At 48.6% G+C, this 12,389-nt stretch overlaps 1 pseudogene; it reads right to left on the reverse strand.

Moving 5' to 3' along the window:
* Positions 1 to 361: 361 nt before the first annotated feature.
* On the reverse strand, positions 362 to 1,053 carry LOC120841762 (annotated as a pseudogene).
* Positions 1,054 to 12,389: the final 11,336 nt, after the last annotated feature.

Raw genomic sequence — 12,389 nt, forward strand, 5'->3', positions numbered from 1 at the left:
CTTCCGAAGCATCAAGAGTCAGCTGTCAAATCTGTTGTTTGGTGCTTTTACAGCGGTCACTTTGTCTGCAAGAGGTTTCATAAACATTGTTACTCGCTGTAGATGAGATATTTAGCCAGTGTATTATGAGCACATTAAAGACCGCTCGTCTGGGCTAAGTAATTACACAGGACCGCATGCCGGTGCGACGCTCATTTAGATTAAAATGTGTCGGGATGACAATTGAACCTACGGCTCCCGAGTATTGCAGCATGAGCTTATGGTCATATATTGTGGAGACAAGAAAAGAAACACCAATCCTTGCGGTGTTCAAGCTCTGACTGCCTCGCGTGCCCGCTCATCACCCCGTTGTCAGTCCTCCTTATTTTCGTCTTTTTCCACTCCCACACACATACACCCTCCCCCTCCCCCTCCCCCTCCCCTCGTGGGGAAGGGAGCGCTCGGTTTTGATGGCAGCGATAGCTGCCTGCAGGAAGCAGTCGCCCTCCTTGATGAGGAGGTGGTCGTCAATGAGCTCCTGCTGCGTCTTCTTGTACATGTCGGTCAGCGGGTAACAGGTGCCCTTTAGCTCGCCCTCCAGCATGCGCAGAGTCGAGCTCACCTTCTCCTCCATCTCGCTGTACTAAACCTCCGTCAGACACGGGTTGAAAGGGTAGCCAGGCAACGAGCGTCCTCAGTGCACGCGGGTGGAGATGACAAACTGGTCGTCAGGGTCCACGTTGACCAGGGTGTTGAGGTCTCCGAAGTCCGTGGGCGGGTGCTTGTCGGTCACTTTGAAGCCGCTGTGGTAGTCGTCGTTCACCTGGTTGAAGAGGATGGCGAACAGCGTGTACGATTTGACATCAGGGGTGCGCAGGCCGTCGCCGCTGTCGAGGTTCTCCACGCCGGACTGTATGACGTCGAGCAAGGTGGCTCCCATGGCGGTCTTGCGAGTCTTGAGCCTTTCGAAGACACCTTTGGTCAGGTACTTCTTAAGAGCGACTTGCGGTCCTTAACATCCTGGAGCTTTTTGAAGCCCGCATTTAGCTTGTCTAGCGTTGCCTGGTCGGCCATGTTGCTGCCTGAGTTGTGATGACCACCGGAGTTGGACGATAATCAGGCGCCGTACCCGAAAGGCACGACCGCGCGCTTGAGAAGCGAGAAGTTTCTTTTCACGACTCTCATGTAGTGTCCGGCCGAGTCGGGTTGGTTGTAGCTTCGACCTTCGCGGCTGTAATGACTCGGCCCTGGGTTCGTGATCGTCTGCCTCGTGACGTTCGGTGCTATAGTGTCGTCTTTAGGACCGACGTTCCTTTTCGGCGGATCGGGCAGCGTAACTTCGCTCGGACGTTCTGGGTCATGGCGGGACGAACGGAGGACCGTGCGGTGGCGGTGGAACTCCGAACGGTATCCGACGTACTCTCCAAAGGACATTTGAAAGGGCGCAAATCGGAGAGCTTCGGGTGGCGTGACGATTGGCGAGAAGGACGGTGGAAGCCGACCTTGGCTTTCGGCACACAGCTTCGACTGAAAAGCGCTGATTCTCGACGCCTCCGCAGGAACGGGAGACGTTCACTGCGGTCTGGGTGTTAACGTCCATTCGGGTGCGTGATCCACTCACGGCTACGGCGTTGTCAGAGATGTACTTGGCTGTTTGAGAAGGACTCTGCCGGCCGCTTCTCCCTCTGCGGCTCTACATCGATCGTGGCTACTCGCTGGGATCTGCGCTCCCGGCGCCCCCGGAATCCTATGATCTGAGCACGCCCGCTGTCCTATACCAGGTTCGGGACCGTTGACTTGCTCTCATTCAGGGTGCGTCCTTGGAATGGTGCTGGGATATCAGCCGGCGCCAGTCCTTGTGGGGCTCGTGGCTGTCCGTCCCAGCGCAGACGGGAAGTGAACCGCACGAGGCTGTCATGCTCCATGATGCACCACGTCGCAGCCTCAAGCGTTCGGGGGCGTTGCCGTGGGTGCTGAGGAGGCGGCCGATGGCCGCGACTGCGGGTGCCCGGGGAGGGTAAGAAGACCGCTGCAGGTGTGGGTGGCGTGGCCGCCACCACGGTCGGCCTCGTGGCATGGCTGCAGGTAGTCGAGGGCAAGAAGAGGCATGATTGGACAAGACGAAGATGTTATTACTTAACACTCAACACTCTTCGCCACGATTATAAATCTCAGCACTCTTCGCCGCGATCAATAAAAGGCTTCAAGTCATTGATGTTAATAGGTCCGCCGAGTGTGCCGGTTAAGGGGCATCGTATTTGATATACGAGGCGTGTAATTCGCACCTCAACCACGAATGGCTCATCCCATCGTTTGGCGAGTGAAGCAGAAAATCTTTGGCTTGCGTTACTGAGTGGATCAGTGCGCCGGACAACCAGATCTCCGACGGAAAATTCGACGTTTCTCCGGCCTTTATTATATTGGGTTCGCTCTTGTGATTGGGCCAGTTCGATGTTCCCTAGGGCCATTGTCACTGTATTTCGGATATTGTCGCAGAGCCTTTGCGCAAACCTTGAGCATGATTGGCACGGTTGATCATCTGGGGCAAGCTCTACATTGTTTTCCATGGGTACTCTTAGCTCCCGATCAATATTCAACCCTGCCAGTGTGAATCCCGTGGTTAGGTTTCCTGTGGTATGGGTAGCAAAGGCCACCTCTGTGATATAAGAGTCCCAGTTGCGGTGTTCGTTAGTGTACAAAATTACCATAGCCCGGAGGTCGCGATTTACTGTTTCAGTGATATTTGTCTGGGGGCGATAAGGGGAAGTACAATTGTGTTGGATACCGAGAAGTTCACAGCAATTTTTGAGTACAGTGCTGGTGTAGTAAGTGGCCTGGTTTGTTATAAGGACAGCAGGATATACAAACCGGGAAAACGTTTCTCCCATATCTTCTTGGACGTAAGTTGATGCAAGGGTCGAAGGTCGACCCACTTAGAGAAGTGGTCGGTGACCACAAAGAGGTACCTGTTCCCTTATGGGCTGTGTGGAAATGGGCCCATGAAATCACATGAGACAATTTCCCAAGGACGATGACTCTGGACCGACTGCAAGAAACCAATGGGCTTCCCGCCACGGGGTTTAGCTCTCTGGCATTGAGAACAGCTGCGGGCATAACGCAAGACATCGCGGTTCATTCGAGGCCAGGTCGCAATGCGGCAGAGCTTTTGGTAGGTTTTTCCCCATCACTGTGACCTGCCAGGACACTGTTATGAAAGTAACTTATAAAAGCACGTCGTAATATTTTCGGCACGACTACGCGGAATGGCGACGTGGTAGTCACCCTCTTTTGCTTGAGGTATGTATCGAAGTAAAGGCCATTGTTACTCTGAACGTAGGTGTCTTTAAGTGCAGCAGTCATGTCCTGTCCCCTGGAACTGGGTTGATTTAACTGGGTAGATATTTGCTGGCACAGATCATCTGCTCGCTGGCTGCACGAGAAGTCCAGATGTGGTCTCGCACTCTTGCAGTAGTCTAAACATTCCGGCAAGAAGCAGGGAAAGTTGGTCCTGAAGGGTGTCTACCTGCGGAACGTTAGTGGTAGAGGAGGCATCTCTCGGCGTCGGAAAGGGGCATCTCTCCGCCAGCAATTCGCGCGACTCAGGGTGGGGAACATCTGGCGGAGAAGCTGACGCCGACGTCGTAATATCGCGTCCATCTCCAACTATAGGTGAATCTTGTTCAATCGCAGGGCGATTGAACAAGAAATCCCGCTCGAGACCAGTGGGATTTCGTCCCTGGTCTCGAGCGCGAGTTGTCGGTCGCATATTACGGGACATTTAAAGACCGAGTGAAAGGGGCGTTGATGTTAGCCAAAGCGCGATAAATTTACCTTGGTCGACGTGTAGCTGCCGTGATGTCGGGCCCCACGTTAGGACGTCGATTGTGGAGGCAAGAAAACGAACACCAATCCTCGCGATGTTCAAGCTCCGACTGCCCCGCGTGCCCGCTCGTCACCGCGTTGTCGGTCCTCTATATTCTCGTCTTTTTCCGTTCCCCACAATATATATATATATATCTATATATTGTGAACGAAGAGAGGAGAAGGTGATTATTGAATTTTACTGCATTAAAGTTTGGGAAAGGAAAAGGGAAAAGTGGTCGCGAAAAATTGGGCCAGGAGCGGAGATTGAACCCGCAACCTTCGCCTGTCCGGGGAACCACCTTAATGGGAGACTGATACCCCCGAAATTCTTTTTTCTCTTTTTTGTCAGGCAATTCATTATGGTGTCAGAATACTACCTAAATAATACTTTGCTACAGAGTAACGTATTTTGTTAATAAAGCCAAAAAAGTGCAACTGCTGGAAACTGAAACCGAAACTCTCGCACCGCACGGAGAAGTGGAGAAGAGAGAGTGGAGTGGCGGAAGTCACGTGGCTACACCCGACCATGCGAATTTTTTTTTTTTTTTGCCGCACGTAGCAGACGATATGCGTTCCCGGTTACCATTCGGCGTGCGATTCCTTTGCAGTTATGTCTCTTCCGCTCGCTGTTCTGTACTTCAGGATGAGTCGTTTTGTGCATTTAAGTGTTGGCAATTAGTAGTGAGTGCCCGTGGTGAATTCCCGTGATCCGCTCCGAAAAGAATACTCCCAAGATATTCCGTGAAGAGCTGCCTCACATGTCCTGCTTCTAAAAGTGGCATTGTGCGGCAGAGTGCACAAGTTTCCGAAAGATCAGCGGGTCGGGATCAATGGCTGGCTGCAATTCCTGTAGAACAGTTACACGGAACTCGCAAAGCAGACGCTACCCGATTCATATGCTTCTTGCTTTTTGTGGAAATTGACCAGATTGAGTTCGCCGGTGTCAGAAATAGAATCCCATACCACTTAGTTCAGCGACGTATCGTACACAACAATTTTTTTTCCAGAGATAATTGTAAAAACTGAAATGTTAACATTGCAAAGTGCTAGAAAAAGGAAAGGTACACCCACAACAGGTATGGAACCCGTGCCCGCTGCTTGTGAAGCGGACGTCTTTTCACTGACCTACTGAAGGAAGTCTTTCATGCGTAGTAATGCCGCGGGTTGATTGTATGTCGGAAGTTTGCTGCCGGTTACCCTTCAGTACATGCACTCCCGGCTTGAAGTTTGGCAGCACCACGCATAGGCCATATTCGCACCTCCTAAAGAAACCGTACGCGTGCGTATTGAGCTCGAAGTACGCACTTTGTGCTTGACGTTTGAGCGAGCGATGTCTTCAGCCACGAGAAGGGACGACGGCTCGGCGACGTCTTCGTGCAATCGGCTCGCTCGTAGGCGTGTCGTACGGGATGAATATCAATTCTTTTGATCGGTGTAAAATTTCTCTTTCGAAGGAAGACAGCATTCGCCGGTACAGCGAACAACAGTTCTGAAGTAGAGGTCTAACGCCCGTCGTCCGCTGCCATCCGCTAGTCCCCACAGTAGGCGAAACGATGCCACCTTGAGAATTATGCAGTGAACGCACAGAATGCTTCTGGTTGTCTGCGCTACTTTTTTTAATCAATGTACTTGCAGCTTCTTGGAAGCCACAAAAAATGGGTTTCAACTTTTTTTCTATTTTTAATATTGACTGCGTGCCTTCAATGACTCACGACTTTGATTAAATTTGGTGGTCGCATCGAAACCTTAGAAAACGGCTCTTGACCACGGAAAAGAGAGTGAACGCGACTCACACTCAGCGCGACTCGGGCGGAAAGAAACCGAATTTCGAACCGCAAATTCTGTTTTATGCAGTTGGACTCGCATATGTCACGTACAACTAAAAACCTCGGCGAGCATAAATACCCTGTCAGTGTCCTTTACCCTATAAGATCGTCCCGGCCACTGGTTTTGGAAGACTAGATTCTTGACCAGCTCTCTGTGTACTGTTAGTTTCGAATTTGTTTAACTAGGTCGACGACAACCGTTGCTGATTTAAGGCCTGTGCTAGTTCCGAATTGCGGCAGTGACGTGGCACGCCATCTCAGCTTGCAAATGTCGGAAAGGGCCAGTGTTCCAAGATATCTAGAAAACGACTCCTCCCCATAGGGACAGGCTGCACCGTATATATAATGTTCTCTCAACTGGGTAGACGGCCGCCGTTGCTGATTTAAGGCCCGTGCTAGTTCTGACTTGCGGCGGTGACGTGGCACGTCACCTCAGCTAGCAAATATCGGAAAGGGCAGGTATTTTATGGTTTCATCCCTAGAAAACGTATAAATAATACATCATTGAGCGACACCCAAATGTGTTGGGTGTTTTATTTGTTTTTATTAACAATAAAAAAGGACAGAAAAAAAACTATGACAACAGACGGCTAGAGCCCCTACTAGGCCGCTAACAGCTACAGAAAACAAAACCAAAATTTAGGTCAGTGTGTAGCTTCATACAGTACCACCTAGTTGTTGCATGGGGACAAAAAACGATAGTGCGTGAGCGTGGTCGAGCTGAAAGCACTGGTAGTTCCCAACCTAGTTGGATGCGAAAATGTATAGAGGGTATTGTTGTTTGTAACTAAATCGGGTAGGGAACATCAGTTTCTCTTTCAATGAACAGGCATAAAGTGTAGGATTGTCTCCAAGACAGATACTAATGTTTACCTCTTCAATATTTCCTTTAACTGTGCCTGTAAAGAAAAGAAAGGAAGGCACCCATAACTTGAGCGCATGTCGTCTTCCCAATGTTCGCTGAGTGGGATTCAGTCTTCATCCTTCTCTTTTCCGGGATCAAGGTCTTCTTCGAAGAGGGAAGCGAAGGGAAGCGTCACAACTGAAGCTGGTGGAAGCAGTAAGGGGGTAGGAAGCACGGAGAAGGAAGGCACCCAGCTCTCCGTTTGTACCGCACAGGTCATCGCAGCATAGGCCTGCTGGAAGTTGAACTGCCCGCCTGACCACAGGAAAACAATAAACAATTTTTACATCTCATTTCAGTGTCTCCAGGCAAAGATAATACGCAATGGCATAAGGAAAGGTTTAGTAACTACACACGGTATACATGGTTGGATCCCGCGAGGATTGGGCCTTCGCATATGACAGTGACTAACCAACAAATACACTACAGAAACAAACCATATAGACTAATTGAATACAGGTATTTTTATGGATGCCACTATATGGCAAGCGAGCCAGTGCCGACGTTTGCTTGAATACTTACCGACTGCCGTTCGACCAAGCAAAGAAACTTGGATGTGTGTAGCTGCTTGTTGAATCGGCGCTGAAGCTTGCACAGTTGCATCGTTCATACCTGCCCTGCCTCGCATATTAACTCGCAGAGCTACGGCGGTGTTGCTGGCCTCTCTTGTATGCAGCGATATGTAGTTTCCGCTCCCGCTTTCCAGGCAAAGCAGCAGCAGCACTCTTGAAGAGGGGCGCTCTCCATAGATACTTTATTCGCCGATACCGGATTATCGCCCTGGTAAAAGAAAATTCACCAAATTTTACAACGTGGAAGTTGACATATCTAGTGGGTGGCGTCAAATCTATAATTTTAAATGACCAGTAAATGTAAAAATCAGTGAGTCCCTATATGTCCCTAGAAGGAAGTGACATATCACGCATTCATCTAAGTCCAAAAAGCAGCTTGTTCATTCCTTGCTGCCTTAAGTTCAATTATTCTAGTTTATAATAGAGGTGCTTTTGTGTGGCACCCGATTTGGTGAAGTAAAACAAATAAAAACAGCAGTGCTCAACATATTAAATTTAATTCCTCGTCTACAGCAGGGACTCGTCGTCCACTCGAGGAAGACCAACAGCCCCGCTGTCTGAACATTCCCCAAAACAAGTATTTGCGCAGGCACCCCATCTTTAAAACTCTCGAGCTCGTGCTAGTAGTCCCTCGAGAGCAACTTTCTGCGGAATTGTAGCGGAAGAAAAGAGCATATTGTTGCTTAGCGATGATCGACACTCAACATACATGTGCGAGCCGTAGCTTGGAGTCGTAGCTGTGATTGCATACCAACAGACATTTGTCGAAATAGAGCATCAAATGCGCGTCTTTCGGCTCCCTTCCGAGGTTGCGGGTCCGCAACGACTCGACAATAATTCAGCAGATGCTGATCGTACTGTTCGTTAACAGTGGAGTTGTCTACACTTTACGCACTCGGTATTCTCCACATGGTGAAATTCGTTTGACGCTCGCGACGTGACTCATGGTTGTCCTTTGACCCTTGGCGACTCACTCCTGTTCGGGGGGACGGTAGCCGAAGCGTCGGAATCGTATCGGGTTTCAGGTGGAGGGCGTTTCGGAACGTGTCCGCATTCGCGGAGAGCACTGTGCATGTGGCTGTAATTACTCTCGGTGTCTAAATATTCCGATCATATATAAAGGGCTTTAGACTCGGGGTCCCACAAACCGATCAGCCTGCACCAACTGCTTCCACGTGGTTCACCGAGTGGCAAGTGGTAAAACTGGAACCGTTTCTTTTTAACCACCGGACTACAGAAACTGTAGTTCGGGCACTTCGGTACACTGCAGCCTTTCGGCATAGCTGCCGAGCGACCGATCACAAACAATGTAAACACCACTCGAGCAGCCAGAAAACGAAAGTGCTTTACAAAGAAAGCGCGACCACCAGCAAACCCGTTCAGCAGACGACGCTCGGGGATTGACTGCGCAAGCGCAATAGGGTCTTTCGCTTACTTCGTGTACCACACGATGGATGGCGCTTGGTTCTGAGCATTATCAAATTCGGCAATTTTCGTCATATCTCTTATTATGCTACAAGATGTGGATCTGAATATTTTTTTTAAACAAAACTTTTAGCAAACATTCGCCGGCTATTTCTTGTTTATGATCGCGGTGCTGGTGAGGTAGGCACTTACCGAATAGGCGACGTGGTCTTGGCTGACGTGCTAAGGTTTCGCGTATGAATCGCTGTGAAAAGGCATCGAACTTTCGAAGGACAGAAGGTTCAAAAGAGTCCGGTTTTCTTTTAAAAGTTTTATTGCGAAGATTTTTTTTGGTTCCCTATTATTATGTTTTTTCGTTTCTTTTCACACCTTTTACGACGTGCGGTGGGTGAAATCGATTTAAAAATCAATTCATGGTCCCTTTAATTACACACTAAACATTGTAACACCCGGAATCGTGTAAAAAGGGTGTAATGAGGGTGTGTGTAAGTTAGGCAAAACACCTTTTTTACACCCTTTTTACACTATATCTGAATATTGGTGGGTGTAAAAAAGGTGTGCTGATGTTTTACACCCCTTACACGACCTTTTTATGCCCCACTTGTAGCGATGGTGTTTGAAATCGTGTAAAAAGGGTGTATAGGCGAATTGTAAGCCCTTCATTCACACGATGTGAAAGGGGTATAATGGTAAGGCTGTCAAATACACCCATAATTTCATAGCCGTTCATGTTTACTGCTTTGGTGAAACTGATGCTGATGTATGGCTGTAGAAGATCGAGTCCAATTAATCGCCACACGAAGTTACGTATGTTTAGGAAGTGCTTGAGAACAGTTTTCGCAACTCCGATTGAACTCTCCGCCCGACACGAGGCGAAAATTACGTGCCGAGCGTGCACCAGTTTTATCGGTTCAACCTTAATTTAAAAAAAAAAAAAAAATCATCTCCGCTCGCAAAAAAAAAAAGAAGGAAAATGAACGAAATTGTGTAAATATACAACCCAAGGAAGACGCAGTATTGCGCCGCTATAGAATTAAATCGAAAAGATTGCGCTGATACCATTTTAGTCAAGACAATATCTGTGAAAAATGGGATGGGTCGCGCCGACGCCATCCTGACATACCGTGCGTGGCGACGTTTTTGGTTAAGTGTCAAGAGTGTCCTGCGTGAATCGGCTATGCGGGCGAGGTATTTCTATTTCTTGACTGCCTAAATTCCGACGTTATAAAAAACAAAACAAAACAAGATTAAGCAAAACCGAATTTGCTTATTTTTAACCTGAGAAAGACCTCCTTCACTGATGATTTGAACAAACTGTGGCGCCCCTCGTTTCGGGTATTAAAACCTCACCTAAATGGGTTTTGCACTAATTATAGCACCTTCACTGAGATTTTATTTTTGCGTGCACCTCTGAAGAAACAGTGTCGCAAGATAATTGAAAGTGCCCGAATTATGACACACCCGCTACGAAACGCGACCCTTATCTCTGCATGGGACACCAAAATGTCTAGCGTCCCGACTTTTTTTTGGTCTTTTGAGTTTTCTTTGGTACACGTGAAACCAAGCCTCTTATTGTTTCATGTTCTCAGCGCCTTACCTTTGACCCGTGCTACGACGGCGTTCAACTTTGTTTTTTGTATTCATTTTGTGATATCGCGGTCCGCACCACAGCATGCGCTTCTACATGAGTGGCAGTTGGATACGCTTAAAGGGGTAGTCCACCGGTTTTTTCATTGTCTCCGATTTGCTTGAAATTTTGCTAAACTAACCAACACACATCGCTAAAATAGTATCCCAAATATTAGGTCAAAATATTGTTTTTTCGCGAAGTTATTGAATTTACAGTTTTGGTCTTCACCATGTTTTTCAAACTGAAAGTCTCTACTGGCAACAATGAAAAAGTGACGTCAGTGGAAGGCAGGGGTTCACTCTTTGGGCTGTAGATTTTGTTTTAAACTGATTCGAAGCAGTTTCATGGTGTCAAATGAATGCTTGGGAAGCTCGCTGCAGTACCCGCGCACCAGCACGGAACAAATGATTGGCATATTCTATTTTTTGGCTGCTTGCTCGACTGGCAAGCCTACCTGCCACTGACGTCACGGCACTGAAAAGTGCGCGAATATTTGAATGTTGGTTTTTGCACCATTTTCATTTGCCGATTTCACAATACCTATTATGAATTTCGCGATGCTAAATAGCATACCGGAAAGGCTAAAGGCCGGGGAGTCAGAAATTATAGTTAGTTGAGGTAGCTGAAAAAATCGGTGGAGTACCCCTTTAAGGCTACGCCAAGCAGACGTGATGAGTGCAATTTCGCGACCTTCTCTAGGCAGTGCAGGTGGCAACACAAAGCAGTGAAGGGAGATTAGCTGCTTTGTCCATACCCCTTTGACCTCGTCTTCTTATAAGCCTCCGCACCTTCTTTTGTGTCTTGGTGTGGCTCTGAGCGAGTGCGAAGGCCGTTTCTAGCGCGAAACACGTGACCGCTCTCCGCAGGACAAAAACACATGGACGAAAATTTGCCACGTGACTCGCCGTGACGCGCTGATGGGCTACTGGGGCCCTAGTCTTCGCCGTATGCCAAGTTATGGTGAGTTGTAGGATCCACGCAAATCCGGTTTCTAAAAAAGGGGGTCTGGGGCCGTCAGTGCTTTTCAGTTTTTCATGTGTTGCAGTCGCAGCCGTGATTTTTCGACGTAAACGGCCGGCGTGCATCCATGGCAACTTTTCGGTGATGGTCATTTATTTTGTCAGAGTCCGTGGAATTATTGTGCTGTGCTTGTCGGAAGCGTTTCGGCAAAGAGCTTCCCATCGGCGGCCGCGGCCGCCTTCAACCTCGACATTGTGTTTGCGTTGTTTTGTGCTGCCCGAATCGGATTACGCATCTATCACGAACTACATGAGATCGCTGTTTTATTCCTAAGTACTGTGCAAGCATGCTTCTGATTGTAGTTCTGCTTCCGTCTCAATAGACCATTTTACTGTTTACAAGCATGAACTGCCGCTTACTTCCCAAGCAACTCCCGGTCGTTCCGTCTTTGCAAGCCTGTCAGTTTCGCTTACGTCACCAGTGCTAGAAAGCATAAATGCCGCAAGAGAAGTGAAGTCGGATATTTAATTAGTGCCTTCGGTTGTACAATATAAAGAGGTTATGAAACAATATCGGGTTGCAAGGTTAGTGAACTTGCACACACGGACCACCACTGGTTCAGAAGTGCCTTGGTCGTGGTGAAATTCCAAGGATAAAAGGGAACACTTTCTTTCAGTCTTGCCTTCGCCAAGCTTGATGACGTGCGTGTGAACGTAGTTTTGCCCTTTGGTAACCTTGTAATTGCAGGCACTTGCCCGCATAAGCGGAGACATGGCTGCGGTCAGATTACCTGCTTGCAATCGTCTAGAGTGAATTTAGTAGAACCTGGTAAAACCTTGATCGAAAAAAAAGTGAAAGCCGTTTACAACTCCCTGTAACAGCGAATTAGAGCGCAGCTCTTGAGGAGGAGGAGGGAAGGGTACTGGGGGGTCAGGTGACCTGGGGGGTCACGTGATCTTGGGCGGTCACGTGACGATGCCGATGATGCCATCAGTGCCGTCACTGATGACGTCATCAGTGACGATGACGATGCGGGCTCCGATGACGTCATCAGTGACGTCACTGATGACGTCATCAGCGACGATGACGATGCGGATGTCAGTGACGTCATCAGTGCATCCGTGATGATGACGATGACGATGCGGGTGCCGGTGACGTCATCAGTGACGTCACCGATGACGTCCTCAGTGATGATGGCGATCACGATGCGGATGCCGGGACGTCATTAG

This window comes from Ixodes scapularis, unplaced genomic scaffold (genome assembly GCF_016920785.2).
Source record: "Ixodes scapularis isolate PalLabHiFi unplaced genomic scaffold, ASM1692078v2 PGA_scaffold0__279_contigs__length_252992795, whole genome shotgun sequence".
NCBI lineage: Eukaryota > Metazoa > Arthropoda > Arachnida > Ixodida > Ixodidae > Ixodes > Ixodes scapularis.